General features: G+C 42.3%; 1 long non-coding RNA gene across 1 annotated transcript; it reads left to right on the top strand.

The window, feature by feature from the left end:
• Positions 1-4,585: 4,585 nt before the first annotated feature.
• LOC142590004 (uncharacterized) lies at positions 4,586-13,922 on the top strand. The gene is made up of 3 exons (XR_012830016.1): positions 4,586-4,832; positions 11,537-12,283; positions 12,396-13,922. It is a non-coding gene; the product is annotated as an uncharacterized LOC142590004 (long non-coding RNA).
• Positions 13,923-14,087: the final 165 nt, after the last annotated feature.

The raw sequence follows: 14,087 nt of genomic DNA, 5'->3' as shown, positions 1-14,087 counted from the left end.
TAGTACATCAGTTCGCCACAGCGAGAGCGCGCATGGCGATTTTAGAAACTCAGCGATTCGGCATGTTTGTTTTACTTCGATTTTTCATAAGCGTTGCCGCTTGTCGTGGAATAGTACCGACTTTCGTGTATTAGCGCAGAAAAAGAAATTCAAGCCCATTCCGACCCGCGAAGGTGGATGGCCGGCGTAGCTAGCTGTAAACATCACGGCAAGAAATGTTCGCAATCATCGATAGGTCGTTTTCAAACCGCACTCGGTCACACACGCGACAAATGAAGCCAAGCATTTTGTCGATCCCGCCGGGCAGCCTCCATCGCAACGCTCCTCGCTGGTTTTGCCGCCCGCCGCTCTCACTCGTCTGCGGTCCCGAAGTTGGGCCTCGTGAGCATCCTGTTCTTCGGCAGTACACACTGCACGCGGTCAATTTTTTGTGAGCGCGGAAGTTGCCGGCATGCTTCGGAAAAGTTGCGGGGTTAGTCGCGTTGACAGGGCATATACGAAATCCCTTGTAACGTAATCAGCACCGCAAGTAGAGCGCGCAGAACCCGATTCCTTGTAGATTCCCCACGCACGTTCTGAAGCGCGCACGTTCGCTGGTTCAAATCTGGCGCGACATTGATAGCATGCTGCGACTTGCACCCCGCAAAGGGGGGCGCGCAATTTAAATTCAACGTGAAGAGCCAGTAATGAATATAATGTATTCTGTTAAAAAAACATAGCTGTGCGCTGAAGTTGTTTTAAAGTGAATATATGTAAGCATGAGAAAGGATTAGACATCTTTTTTTTTTTCAAGCGCAGCGCCAGAAGCGAAAGGTGACGCCACATGCAACAGTGCCAGCTTTACAGTGCCACTTCGCGCTGTTTTTTGTCGATTTTGAAACTTTCGGCAATGGCGGTGGCGGTTCGTTCGTGCTTTCGCTTGCTTAAACGGTTCTTTATGCTTAAGGTGTTACGCGTTTTTGAGTGGAAAACGTGGAATCGTGCTTGCAAGAACGGCCGCAACGACACCGCTTTATTTCGTTTCGGTAAGTGATTTTACTATATGATTGAAGGGTTCCTACTTTGCTGGAAATCATTTGCACGATTTTAACGCCACTTAACGCTTCGGATTGTCACGTTCATGTAGTTGTTGACGGAGCCTGTTTCAGATTGCAAGTTCTTTTTAGTTTGATAGCAGCATTTTTTTCCCCTTTTGCCTCTTTGCAACTTGAATATGGCACTGGCTTTCAGGCTAAGACGGGAGCTGGGAAATTCCGTTGCCGACTCGATATGCGGTTGCGATAGTATATTCATCACTATGCACTATAATCGAACATGATCGCGTAAATAATACCTGTAGGCTGTTACTACAGACGAAAATGTGCGAGACCACAAAACTATCGCTTGAGAGTTGCCTCAACACCGTTGGTTGACCTTCGATAACGGGAAAAAAACGGCTAATGGCCCCACATTTAGCGCATGAAAGTGTGTCCACTCCACCGTCTACATGAAGGCAATCAAATAACATCAGCGCCAGGCAGCAAGCAAAGTGCGGTCACCGAAGATAACGTCCGCCTGCAGCTGAGGGCTCTTTTGTACAGTGATGCCAGTAAAGACCAGAAGATTATGATGCTGTTTCAAGGGAAGCCACAAGGGAGTAAAACAAGATGATAAGCAGCTCATAAGCATACATTCGCAACATTTCATGAAAATTGAGCATTTAAAGCAGTTCACAAATCTGACGGGCACTGCATGCTATTTTGAGTGCCAAAAAATTATTATTTTTACTCATTAGCTAAATGAAACTTGCAATTTCAATGCACCTGTGTGAAATGTATAAAGCCTATCTGCTTCATGGTGAACTTTAATTTACTTTTGCATGTATTGTTTTGGTTGAATGAGTATAATTCATTCAAAAGAATCTTTGAGTAAAATAATAGTCATCATCATCATCAGTCTGGTTACGCCCACTGCAGGGCAAAGGCCTCTCCCATACTTCTCCAACTACCTCAGTCATGTACTAATTGTGGCCATGTTGTCCCTGCAAGCTTCTTAATCCCATCCGCCCACCTAAATTTCTCCCTCCCCCTGCTACGCATCCGTTCCCTTGGAATCCAGTCTGTAATACTTAATGACCATCGGTTATCTTCCCTCCTCATTACATGTCCTGACCATGCCCATTTCTTTTTCTTGATTTCAACTAAGATGTCATTAACTCGCGTTTGTTCCCTCACCCAATCTGCTCTTTTCTTATCCTTTAACGTTACACCCATCATTCTTTCCATAGCTCGTCGCGTCGTCCTCAATTTAAGTAGAACCCTTTTTGTAAGCCTCCAGGTTTCCGCCCCGTATGTGAGTACTGTCAGTTGTCAATAACTGTCAGTTGGCCTTTATTCTGTTTTTACTGAATAGTTTGTGCGCTGCACTAACTCGTGACTGTCAAGACATCTGTGTTGCTTGCAGCGGAGTCAGAGAGTAGTGTGAAGTCAACGTAGTCTGCATCATGTTCCTTTCTTTTTTTGTCCTGAGCATATTAATTCTTTTTTTTTTTCGTTTTTCAGAGTGCCTGTCTTCACTGGAGGTCACATTTGAAATTCCGTGTAAGCTATCACTGTTCGTATAACATTGTCCCTTTCTCACTGCAAGAGGAAAACCTTGGCTGAAGCAATTTATAGTTGTAATGGAATATGAGTTTGAAGTAATGTAGGGTTAATATGGCTGCAGAGAGAAAGCAATGACAACAAATTTGTGAGAAGAAACAAGGCTAAAACAAGGTCTATTTTGTTTGTTGAATAGAGTGCTATCACACTTAAAACTGTTTGCTTTACATAAGCTGGTGCAGCTTCACGCTGTTAATAGCCAGTGTGCTATTATTTTCTTATTCTAATTTAAGTAGTTGTTTGGGCAATTACGCTAATTTCAGAGGCGGCTAGGAAAAACCCAACGTGAGCTAATATGCTGTCACTCACTATCAAAACAGTGGCAGACCGACTGACAAAACTGTTGCGTGAGCGTCATCTGCAACTCAAAAGTAAATGTGATCCATTTTATAACCTTGATTGCATATAATTCTTACTGTGTTTTGTGGCTTATATGAAAGTGAGCTACGCTTGCATTTATTGTTGGGGAACCTCGATCTTTTTAATTTAGTTATAAATGTAAGTTTGGACTCTAGTTTTCCAAATTGCAATGTTTAAGTGCTGTCATCTTCAGAGGGCGTTTTATGTTGTGATATTCGTCAATAAGTAAGATGACCTATACCTTTTGAAATTTACAATATCTAGTGTGAATTTTGCATTAAAACAACGATGATAAGGTTGTATGTTATAGCTTGTGCTGACGAGAGAGTACTTAGTTTTTTTTTTACGAGTATACCACAAAATTTGTTTTATTTTTACACCAGGAATGGATAGCTGTGAACTCAGTAATTATGCTATGGAGCCTCTATTACTTGCTTAATAATACAGAAATAATAATACCTTACATTTTAGTGTGACAGCTCTACTCTAAATATGCACAAATTGTAGTGTGGCTTTGGACATGAAACGCTAGTCTATTCGTGTCACCAGTACTTAATGTGGTGGTCTCACACTGACTGACACACATGCTGTGACCCATGCTGTGAAAACAGATAATTCAACACTCGACAGAATAATGGGAGAGAATCCTCCTGCATTTTATATCCCCACCATTGAGCCAACTGTCTCGTGCTCCAGTTTTTTATGATGCCGCATAAATTGCAACTATGGTTTCGGTGATGTGAATAGTCTCCTGCTTCACGTATAAAATAGTGCTGCACTTGAAGTACATTTTAAACTAGCTGCATAATATGTGATGTAATAGTTATTTGTGCTGCTCAAGAAATTGAGGCTTCATGTCACGTCACAAAAACACAAAAGCTCCATGTCAAAAAGCACAAAAGTGGGACACAAAATGTTTGCATCAGTACTCCCTTAATGAATTTCCCCTATAGTCGGATACAATTTAAACGTGCAGTGAAGCCCCACCCACGCCCTCATAACCGCCAGCCGCTGTTCCTCTGCAAGGTTGCAAATAGTTCATCCTTCAAACTTTCCCTGTTACGTAAATAATGCGGTAACCACAAAAATAAACTTATAAGCTTGTTATTTTATACGTTCTCACTCATCTATTAAGTGGAATGGTGAAAGCCTAATTCTTTATTGAGCTGAAATAAAACGCTTCGCTGCAACTATTTACCGTCAAGTTTCACTTCAGTTGGCATTGAAGTTTCATGAGTAAAACGGACTCGGCAGTGACATGAACCGTACCATGGACTTTTAAAGAGTGTAATGCTCAGACTCCAAACAATTTGTCGATGTGTCTTGCACAACTCGCCACTTTCGCCGATGAGAAGACAGTCTCACCGGAGATATCAAGTACGATGCTATTTTGAAAACGCCGCATGACGAAGACTTTGCTTCTGTGATTGGCTTGCAGAGTAACACAACCCCGTGTGGTCCGTGTACCTTGGTTGCCAACTGCTGTTTTTTTGTTAAGTTGTATCCTACTATATATGCATAAATTGATTTTAAGAGACAGTAATAATTTTGCTTCACAATTTGTTTTACACTGTTGATGTCTTGTTTTAACTCGTGCAGAATACTAGAAACCATTGAGCCCTCCAATCCCCTTGTAAGCAGCTGCATCTTTGCCTGAGGTGGCACGAAGAAGAAACTTCCGTAGCGGTGATCTCATCCACCAACTTTCTGCTCAGGAGTCCCAGTTGTTCGTAAAATATTGCAACAAAACATTCCAGGGTGAAAATCAAGCCTTTCCGGTCAGAAGAAATGTTAAACCTTCCAATCAAAACATGGCTCCAGGACCCACAACTGGTAGGCCAGCCACAGTTCAGTTGTAATTTCAATTGGCGACATTTAAAAGCACCACAAATCAGTTTTGTGTGTGTGTATGATGTGACAATAGTATATTTTTTGCAGACATGACTTAGGCAAACTAAGTCTTTTAGCACATTCGTTACTGGAAAGATACATTCAAGAGAGCATTGTGAAGGTGCCTTTGCTGCCTTTTAAGCTTAAAATTCTGTTCATGTCTTAGCCTGTTCTTTCTCTGCACTGTTGCTTTATTTAAATATAAAATCTACTACATTTAGTTATGCTCTCAAAAGAAGCTCACTTGCCCTTGTACCCATTTTGTAAACATTTGAATTACCATTTTAACGACAATTTTTTATTTTTGGTGCATGGATAATTAAGATTTCTAAATTCTCTGTAAAGAAGTTGCATTTACTAACGACCTGCTCTATTAGTCGTATTCAAAGCAACCTGACTGAATCACATGTGTATTTATGAATTAAACTGCATTCCTTTACTGCTCCCTAAGTAACCTTATAAGGCCCTATGTATAGTATGTGCTACGCTAGATTTGATACCTTACAATCCTGATTTAGGTATGGCAAACAAACACATAGCCTACAGCAGTGTTCTTGGTATACTGACGTAAGTTTTCAGTTGACATTTCAGCAAAACAAATCACTAATTAAGAAATTACTGAATGATGTTTTACGTCAAGACACATTTCAGTGTTTTTTTTTTAGTACGAAGGTATTCTCCAAGGTCAGAAGTAAGCAAATTGAAAATAAGCAAATAAGAAATAAGCAAGCAAATTGCTATAATTTTCCTTGGTGGGCAACTGTGCTTGGGCATTACAGTGTTAAGCATCTGAGCAGTTATGCAAGGTTTTGTCTGTGTGGAGATAGGAAATAGCCTTTCTGCATGCTGCTTTACCTTGCTTAATATGCCCTCTCCATACACTTCCACTCAGTTCTGCTGCCATTAGTACTATTTGCACCCGTTTAGAGTGCAGTTTACCTGAAGTGATAGTGGTAGTTATTGGCTGTATTCGGTCACGGAAAAGGTATATGTATTTTCTGCACATGGATCATGGCATGCATTTTGGTACCAGTGCAAGTCTACTGGCACATAAGATGCACATACAGTGGAACCTACTCATGGCCTGTGAAACAACGGAAATAGAATGGTACATTTGTTGCACTATGTCAGACAGACATGCTTTTTAAGTGCACTGCTATAGCCGCCATGCATGTTATGGCATGCTAATTCTGACCCCCTAGTCTAACAAAACAATAGTCCTTTCCGACTCAGAAAATGTAGAACTATTTACAGGCATGGTGCTCGAATATTGTGAGTGTCTGAACAAAATGAGCGGACTGCAATGCATTGTGTGCACTCAGTGTGTGCTTAGGCTGAATTGCTACACTTGTTTAAGCTGCATCTTACATTCTTAAAAATAAAGAGGCGTGTGTAGAGTCGCTTGTCCTGCTCTACGACATGCATGGGGGCAGTGTCATACTTTGTATGAAAACCTCCAATGTTTCATTACCAACATTACCAACACATTAAAGTTGTTTAGTGCTGATGCCATTTGATCAATAGAAATGCATATACGTCCACGAGCTTAGGCAAAAAGTGCTGTCTTGCAGTTTACATGGGGCAGTTTACAAGCAGTGGGAGAACAATACACGAAGCACAAATACATTTATTTGTGAACGTTGGGGTAATTATTTTGGTACTGGTGCTTTGTATTGACAAAAAGTATTTTGTTGCATGTATTACTTCTTTAAATGATTATCAATTTGATATTTGTGCAATATTACAGTGGCATGAAATCAAGAGCTTTAGAACAACTCATTTGGTTGGGAATTAACTTGACACAAGAAGAGCACGGACCACAGTCAATGTCATAATTGTACTGTAGTTGTTGCCTTTCTTGCACTTTTGTAGTCACATGTAAAATAAGAATTCCATCTTCTGGGATCATAAACATGGTAAGCAGACTTAACTATATCTCCTACAAAGCTGGAACAAGCCTGGACATTGAATGTCTACACCACAGCTACAGCAGTGCTTCCGAAGGTGGCTGCTAGTCGTACGTGGAGAAAGCCTTAGCTGAGCTACCAGCTGGCTTGTAGAGGTCTTGTTCTGGAGCACAGCTTACAAAAGATGGCCACTAGCCGTGACCTTAGCTAGATCAAGCAGGAAGGTAGGCGTCTACTAGCTAGCTGCGTGCTTCCTGGGTTCACATAGGGACCCTTGTGCTCGTCCCATTTACTCGCGCAGTAACTGTGTCACTTTGCCGCTTTGCGGCACCCGCCTTTGTGTCGAGTTCGCTGCTTACTAGCAGCCTCTTGGGCACGATCTCCGCTGTTACTCGCCGGCCATTTCCTATCTTTCCTCCTGCTATCACCGGGTGTCAGCACATGCCTTACTGGTTTGCTTTGCCTCCTCATAGAGGGCGCGGGAGTTCTGAGACATGGACATTGAAAAATCTATGGGAAATTAGACGTATACAGCTCCACTGTAAAAAAAATGTGGCAGTTTTGGCCTGAAGGGCGATGAGCACTGACTGTGATAGCAAGTGCATTGTGCCTGAACTCCTAAAGTTCCTAGATACTATTTCTTCTTGAATTTATTTTCTAGAAAAGCAACTGCGCCAGTAAAATGACATTACGTTCAGCTTTCTACACTGATACTGCTTTACAATGTTAATATTTATTTTAGTCTGAGAAGATTCAGATGAAAGCCATGCACCGTGAATATTATGTTCCATGACATCTTTTTGCTGGCTGCCATTCTGAAAATTCTGTGGAATAATTTAGTTGAGAACAAAGACCCGCTTTGAACAACGTGGCATTTGGCATATACAGCATTTATAAATATGGGGCATACATACGTATACATAAATATATGCGGAGCTCCACGGCAACACTCATGACGACGGCAAAAATTCGCTTGGGGTGTAACGCAACAAGCGTTACTTAGGGCCTTCTAAAATATTTCTTTCCTACAATCATCGTGGCCTGGTTTTTTAAGGTGAAAGCCTTAGATCTCTATGTTTCAAGGTTGCGTTGTGAGGTACAGCAAATATCACGTGACCCAAGGAAGGCCATAAGCGAACTGAAGCCTGTCCAGTCGTGATAAGAGATGATAAATGATTAGCAAAGCTTGATCATTGATTAGTGCTTTGATTAAGGTTGATTAGGGTAGAGTAAGGAGGATTGAAGAGGATTAAGGATAATTAGGTGGATTAAGGTGAATTACAGTAGGCTTTACAGGGCTTTTGCCTTCCCATCTTAGGCAAAAGCTAAAGACACCTGGGTCTTTTTCTTGTTTTGGTCAGAATGTTACTTTATAATGCAACAAGATATAGACACTATAAGTACACAAATTACTTTTGCCCCGGCTTGCTGCGCAGTGCTCAGTAATTTGCCAGTTAAAGGTGGTTGAATCACCCGATTGTCATCGCCTGTAGTGTAGTTAAATGACTTCAACTAATAAAGTGAACAGCATGATGGGTAAGATGCGTGCGACCATTGCGATGGAATTCGGTTCTTATGTAGTAACAGGAAACTCGCACAAGCAGCACTTGAGAAACTTTGAGGGCAGCGTCCGTGGAGGTGTGTTATAGCTGGTATTTTGGTGATAAGCTGTTGAGTGGAGTGACGCCACCATTTTCATCTGATTTTCATCCAGTTTTCGTCTGTCATATATAGTCCGGTTCTTTTTTTGCTTTAAAATCTGATTATCAGTGATTATAACATAAACACCGTCATTAGAATATATAACTTAATGATTTGCATGGTTCTTTAGCTATTCTTATCGATAAGTTTTGTAGTTTACCTCGTCTTACCGGCTTCACGTTGGGAGTCAGCCTAAGATTGTTCTTTTTTTTTCACCATAATACGTCATTTTTGGCTATGATGGTGAAAGTGGAAGGTGTGTTCTAGCAGCGCAGCCTGTGTGAGAGCCCGGAGGCTGCCGTATGACCAGCGCGTCGCTGTCGAATAATCATCAAAGACAAGCAACAAACAGATCCCTAGTATATTTGTGAAGGGTGCGAGGACTCGTTTATCCAGCTTCGCTGACCTTGGTGTATCAGTTGCCCAGATGGCTACACATCTGCGACACATTTTGAAAGTGTGAGCTTTCTTTCCTAGCGGGTTGCTCGGTTTTGCTCCGTCTGCCGTGGTGCGCCGATCTCGGACATAGTGCATGTCTACTGTTCCCATGAATATGTGCCGTTGGGTGCGTGCCATTGTCGTCATCTGATTCTCGTCAGTCGTCGTTATGCCATGGTCGTGATACGGTCGCCGTATACTAGAGTCGTCGCATCCCATTGTCATGCCATCGTCGTGCCATAGACGTCATTCTGTCATCACTCCATCGCGTTTGTGTCGGTGTCGGTCATCATGCCATCGGCCTCATTGTGTCGTCGCGTCATACAGTCGTCATGCAGTTGATATACTGTAGTGATATGCCGTCGTGGTTCCCTCGCTGTCATTCCAGATTCGTCATCAGATTCTCGTCCTGCCGTCGCATTCATACCGTCGTCGTCACGCTATTGTCATACAGTGGATGTTGCACAGTTGCCACGCCATCACCATCATACTCGTCATTCCATGCCGTCAACGTCACGCTGCCATTTTTTTACTATTTTCATCGTTCCAGAATCGCCATCTCAGCGGCACGACAGTGCTGCTGTCGTCATAGCGTGCCTTCGGCTGGGCCACTGAATGTTTAGAAAGCCGGCGAGTGCTCGAGCATTGGAGAGACGCGAAGGAGATTAAATGAGAACTCTATAAAACATTTTACATTGTAATGTCACAGAAGAAGACAGAACCTAATTCATAACGGTTTGGCAAGCGCAAGATCAGTAGCGAAAATGCCTAGCGCACACCACAGCTGACGCTTATAAACATTCGCGTTACACACTTGTAGCTGTCCCGTATTTTTTTTCTCTCTTTTTCACTCTTCCTCCCATGTGTAGGGCAGCAAACTGGACAAAGTCTAGTTAACCTCCCTGCATTTCCTTCCTCTCTTCTTTTCCTCATTTTCTTCTCTCCTTTCTTTAAATGTGAAGAGCATTCCTGGCATTGTCAGACCAGTTCTTCCTGTGGGCCGTTCAAAAGTTGGTATGTGTAACTGGTTTATCCCACTGGATACACGCCTTTAAGTAGGTGCCACCGGGTGTGTGCTGCTATTCTCTGAACTTCATCTTTGACGCCAAATTGGGTCACTGCGCATGTGCCGCTGGGTATGCGCGGGCTTCACGGTGCCGCTGCCAGAAGGTGCAGCATGTCCAGAGGATGCGCGGAGGAGCCCGCCTGGAGTATCCGCCTCATAAGTGACGCGTTTCTGCTATTCGCATACTTGTATATTTGTCGTAGACGAGTTCTGCCCGTCTTTTTAATGCGCTTGGCATTATTACCATGCTTGATCCACTTTAGAATATCTATTTATGTGTCTATGGCTAACCGTTCTTCTGCCAACTGGGGTGACTGTATCTGCCGCTTTCGCATGACAAAAAACATCTTTACAACTTATGCGCTGCTTGCCGAAATCGAAACGATGTTATATATACGTACATATACATACATACATACATACATACATACATACATACATACATACATACATACATACATACATACACCATGCACGGACTTTGCGGTGACACCGCTAGATAGCACAATGTGCCTCAAGGAACACACAACACGAGAGCCCCGCTGCATGTGCGTCTCACACATACCACGTTTCGACGGTGGCAATAGCTGGGCCGCTATATTAACGCGAAAGCGTTAAGGAGCCCATGTCGCAGAAAATTAGGCGTTGGAGCCCTGCGTTGTAGTCCGCCAGGCCTCCGCACACCCTCAAGTTCCAGCGATCGCCACAGAGGGTGAAAAATCGACCGCGGCGCGTTGCAGCATGAAGCGCGTAAGTGGAGCTACTGTAATTTGGTTGTATACTTTAATTCGTAACTTTTCTGCTAGGGATGCTCAACTTGGCTAAATATTCGGTCTATACATGTACTTAATTAACCGACAAACATAGTGAACATGTCATTGTTTTACAAAATAAGCAGAGCATTGCTTATTGGACTTGTGTTATTAATGTATGTGCTTTATTACTTGAATAAATGTTTTAAGACCTCACTGACACGTGCCAAACAGCAGCCCACATGTATCGATTGCAGTCCGTGCCGTTTATCAGTTCGAATTGTACAGTAGTAATATTTGTGAATGACGTGGCCATTTCCTTTGAGCAGCATCACGCAGGTTCGTTTTAGTTAGATAGAAGTAATATTTCAGCCAGTTTATGCGTCTAACGTTCGATAGCCGCCACCAAGCGAACCTGTTAAAAGACTGAACTTCATCAGCGGCGGTGTTTCACTTGTGTAACCTGCCGTGGTTGCTCAGTGGCTATGGTGTTGGGCTGCTGAGCACGAGGTTGCGGGATCAAATCCCGGCCACAGCGGCCGCATTTCGATGGGGGCAGAATGCGAAAACACCCATGTGCTTAGATTTAGGTGCACATAAAGAACCCCAGGTGGCCGAAATTTCCGGAGTCCTCCACTACAGTGTGCCTCATAATCAGAAAGTGGTTGTGGCCCGTGAAACTCCATAATTAAAATTATTTCACTGGCATAATGGCTTCCGTCTTTGGTGATCTGCCGTGTCTGGTCGCCTAATGACGTGTTGTTTGAAAAAAAAATGTGCTAGCTAGCGTGAAGATTCGCTGCTGGAACCGAGCACAGTCTGCTTGGAAACTACCCATCAATGTGGATTAAGCCTGCAGCCTCTCGGCGGGTGCACTAGTGAGTAAAAAAGCATTGCTTCGCATTTTCAAGTTCGAATTTCTTTGCGAGAAATGCGGATAAAGCAGATTCCTGTAGTCATTTCATAAAAGTGGAAAATAATAATTATTATAAAGGCAATTCAGACAGTGCTCTTGTTATTCTGTCACATTCCAAAAAATCCTAACACATTGTAGAGCATACACAATAAATAGCTTCGACTTTTTGCATAAATGATACACTGCGATAAATGCACTGCACATTAGTGGCAAACGTCCTTCCTGTGATACAGTTAGGTTAATTGCATTTCAGACAGAATAAAATGACTGGTGACACGCTACCTAGTTTCTGGCAGAAAACATTGTCATCTAATCGAGGCTTCACTAAGCACAGCCCACACAAAGACACCAATGAATGAAATTCACACGCGAAACAGTGTTGTTTGTGTTTGTGTGCTTTCCTTTCATGGAGTGTTTTCTGCACCATTCTTAGTCATACATAGATCACAAGCCCACTCACGCTTCATTGAGTCCTTTTTCTTTCGACTCCAGCTTACAAGATGCTGCTCATGCTTGCTCACCCCTTTGGATTATTAAAGTGTCTCAGGGCGTACAAATCGAACACTGAATGTGTCACCAGTGGCAGTAACATCAAGGGCCAAAGTCCTCACAAAGTATGTTTCTGAACACAAACTAGAACCATGATTTGTTCATTTATTGAACTAACTTTTGCATCACCATTTTTTGTTTGCATGTTTGTCATGGCTTTATCATTTCTCTTTTCAGGAAGACAGACAGCTAGCTGCCCGCATCAAGCCCTAACAAGTTCAACTATCACCATAATGACAACAGGTTCTCTTGAACTATGTGCCTCACCATGAAATGTTTGCAAGTTTACCAGATAGAGGGGTGTGAGCCCTATTAGGAAAGCAGCAGCCTACAGTTTTGTATTGTACCGAGCTGGAATGCTAAAATTTGTGTACAAGCTTACTTGCTTTTAAGAGAGTTTCAGGACAAATGGAGAATTAACATGTTGAGTCCCAAGTTGTTTCTTTTCAAGTCATTATAGCCATGGCCACCAGAACAGAAACATTATAGCAAGCTCCTACTTGATAATGCACAAACTCTGTCACCTGCTCTTTGAAAATCGGCTTGATAGGCGTTACCACCAAGTATCACGCTCGCTCACAACACTAATTTGTTGCATGAAAATGCAAAGAATTTTAAAATGCTCGAACGTGCTCAATGCAATTTTGAGGAAGTTATACTTCATGATTACTGAAACTCTGGCAGTTACTGTTCATTTTATTAATACATGCTTAGGGCCACATAGCATTAGAGAGGGGAGTGGTTACAGAGTACTAAAGGAAGCAAGTGCGGTGAGTTCTGGCAATTTAATAATTCTGATTATACAATTTTATCTAATGTTTTGAGAGAAAGTTTATCGGTGATGGCTACACTACTTGAAGGAATGTAGTTCCATTCCTGAGATGTACGTGGGATAAAGATTGAAAGACTTCATGTAACCTGAATCAATTCCTACTGTACTGTGATGATTGACGCATTTTGAAATGCACTGGGACCACAGTATGAAGTGAAGTGTGGTGTGATAAAAATTTTATCACACCACGCGAAAGACTGGTGACATTACGGCGGTTAGCTAGTTGAATAAGTGCCAAGGATAGTGTGATTTTCCAAGGATATGCGAGCATACTTATATGTTCATTTAGTTTCCTTGTTTATTCACACAATATTTCCAGAAGTCCTTGTAAAAACTGTTGTCTCCGTAACAATCCTTGCTTTCCTACGAGTACTCCGTTTGTGTCGAACCCTTCACTGCTGGATATGAACACTAAGTGTAGCGTAAGTATCAAGCAGACAATATGTCCTGTAAAATTAGCACAACGTTACTTTCCCCCTACACTTTGTGCCTCACACCAATGTCTTGTCAAAACAATGGGGCATTGCATCTAGAGCTTATCTTGCTGACAGTATATCTTTGACGATCAAGTTTTCTTTTTTTAAAATCTGCCCGAAATCGTCAAACGCTGACACCATACGTATTGCATGAAACACATCAAGCAGCACTTTATGCAACGCATCGGTAGCCCTGCATAAATATCGTCTGAAGTATCGCTTGAATTAAGTACCGGCATGCCGAACACGAGAAAGCTTTGCTCGATTTTAGCTTTCAATTCCATTAAATAGATGGCTATCTGTGTTTCTGCAGGTTGTAAGCTTAGTGACTGACAGCATTCAGCTCGCCTGACCTGTATGAAAACTGTGAGCATGTACGGCTTCATTCACCATTGACAATAAACAATGTACGCTTACTTGTTTCAAGTGTCCTTTTTTTTTTTCGCCAGTTGAGGCCTTTTGGTCACCTAGCAACATAATAAAAATATCTGCATCATGTTACAGTACCGTACACACGAATACTGCCCAGAAAGCTGTAACGAAATGCACAAAACCAGCAAG

Source organism: Dermacentor variabilis, chromosome 8, assembly GCF_050947875.1.
Source record: "Dermacentor variabilis isolate Ectoservices chromosome 8, ASM5094787v1, whole genome shotgun sequence".
Lineage (NCBI taxonomy): Eukaryota > Metazoa > Arthropoda > Arachnida > Ixodida > Ixodidae > Dermacentor > Dermacentor variabilis.
Note: the sequence above shows the minus strand (reverse complement) of the source record. Positions and strands in the feature narration are given on the sequence as shown.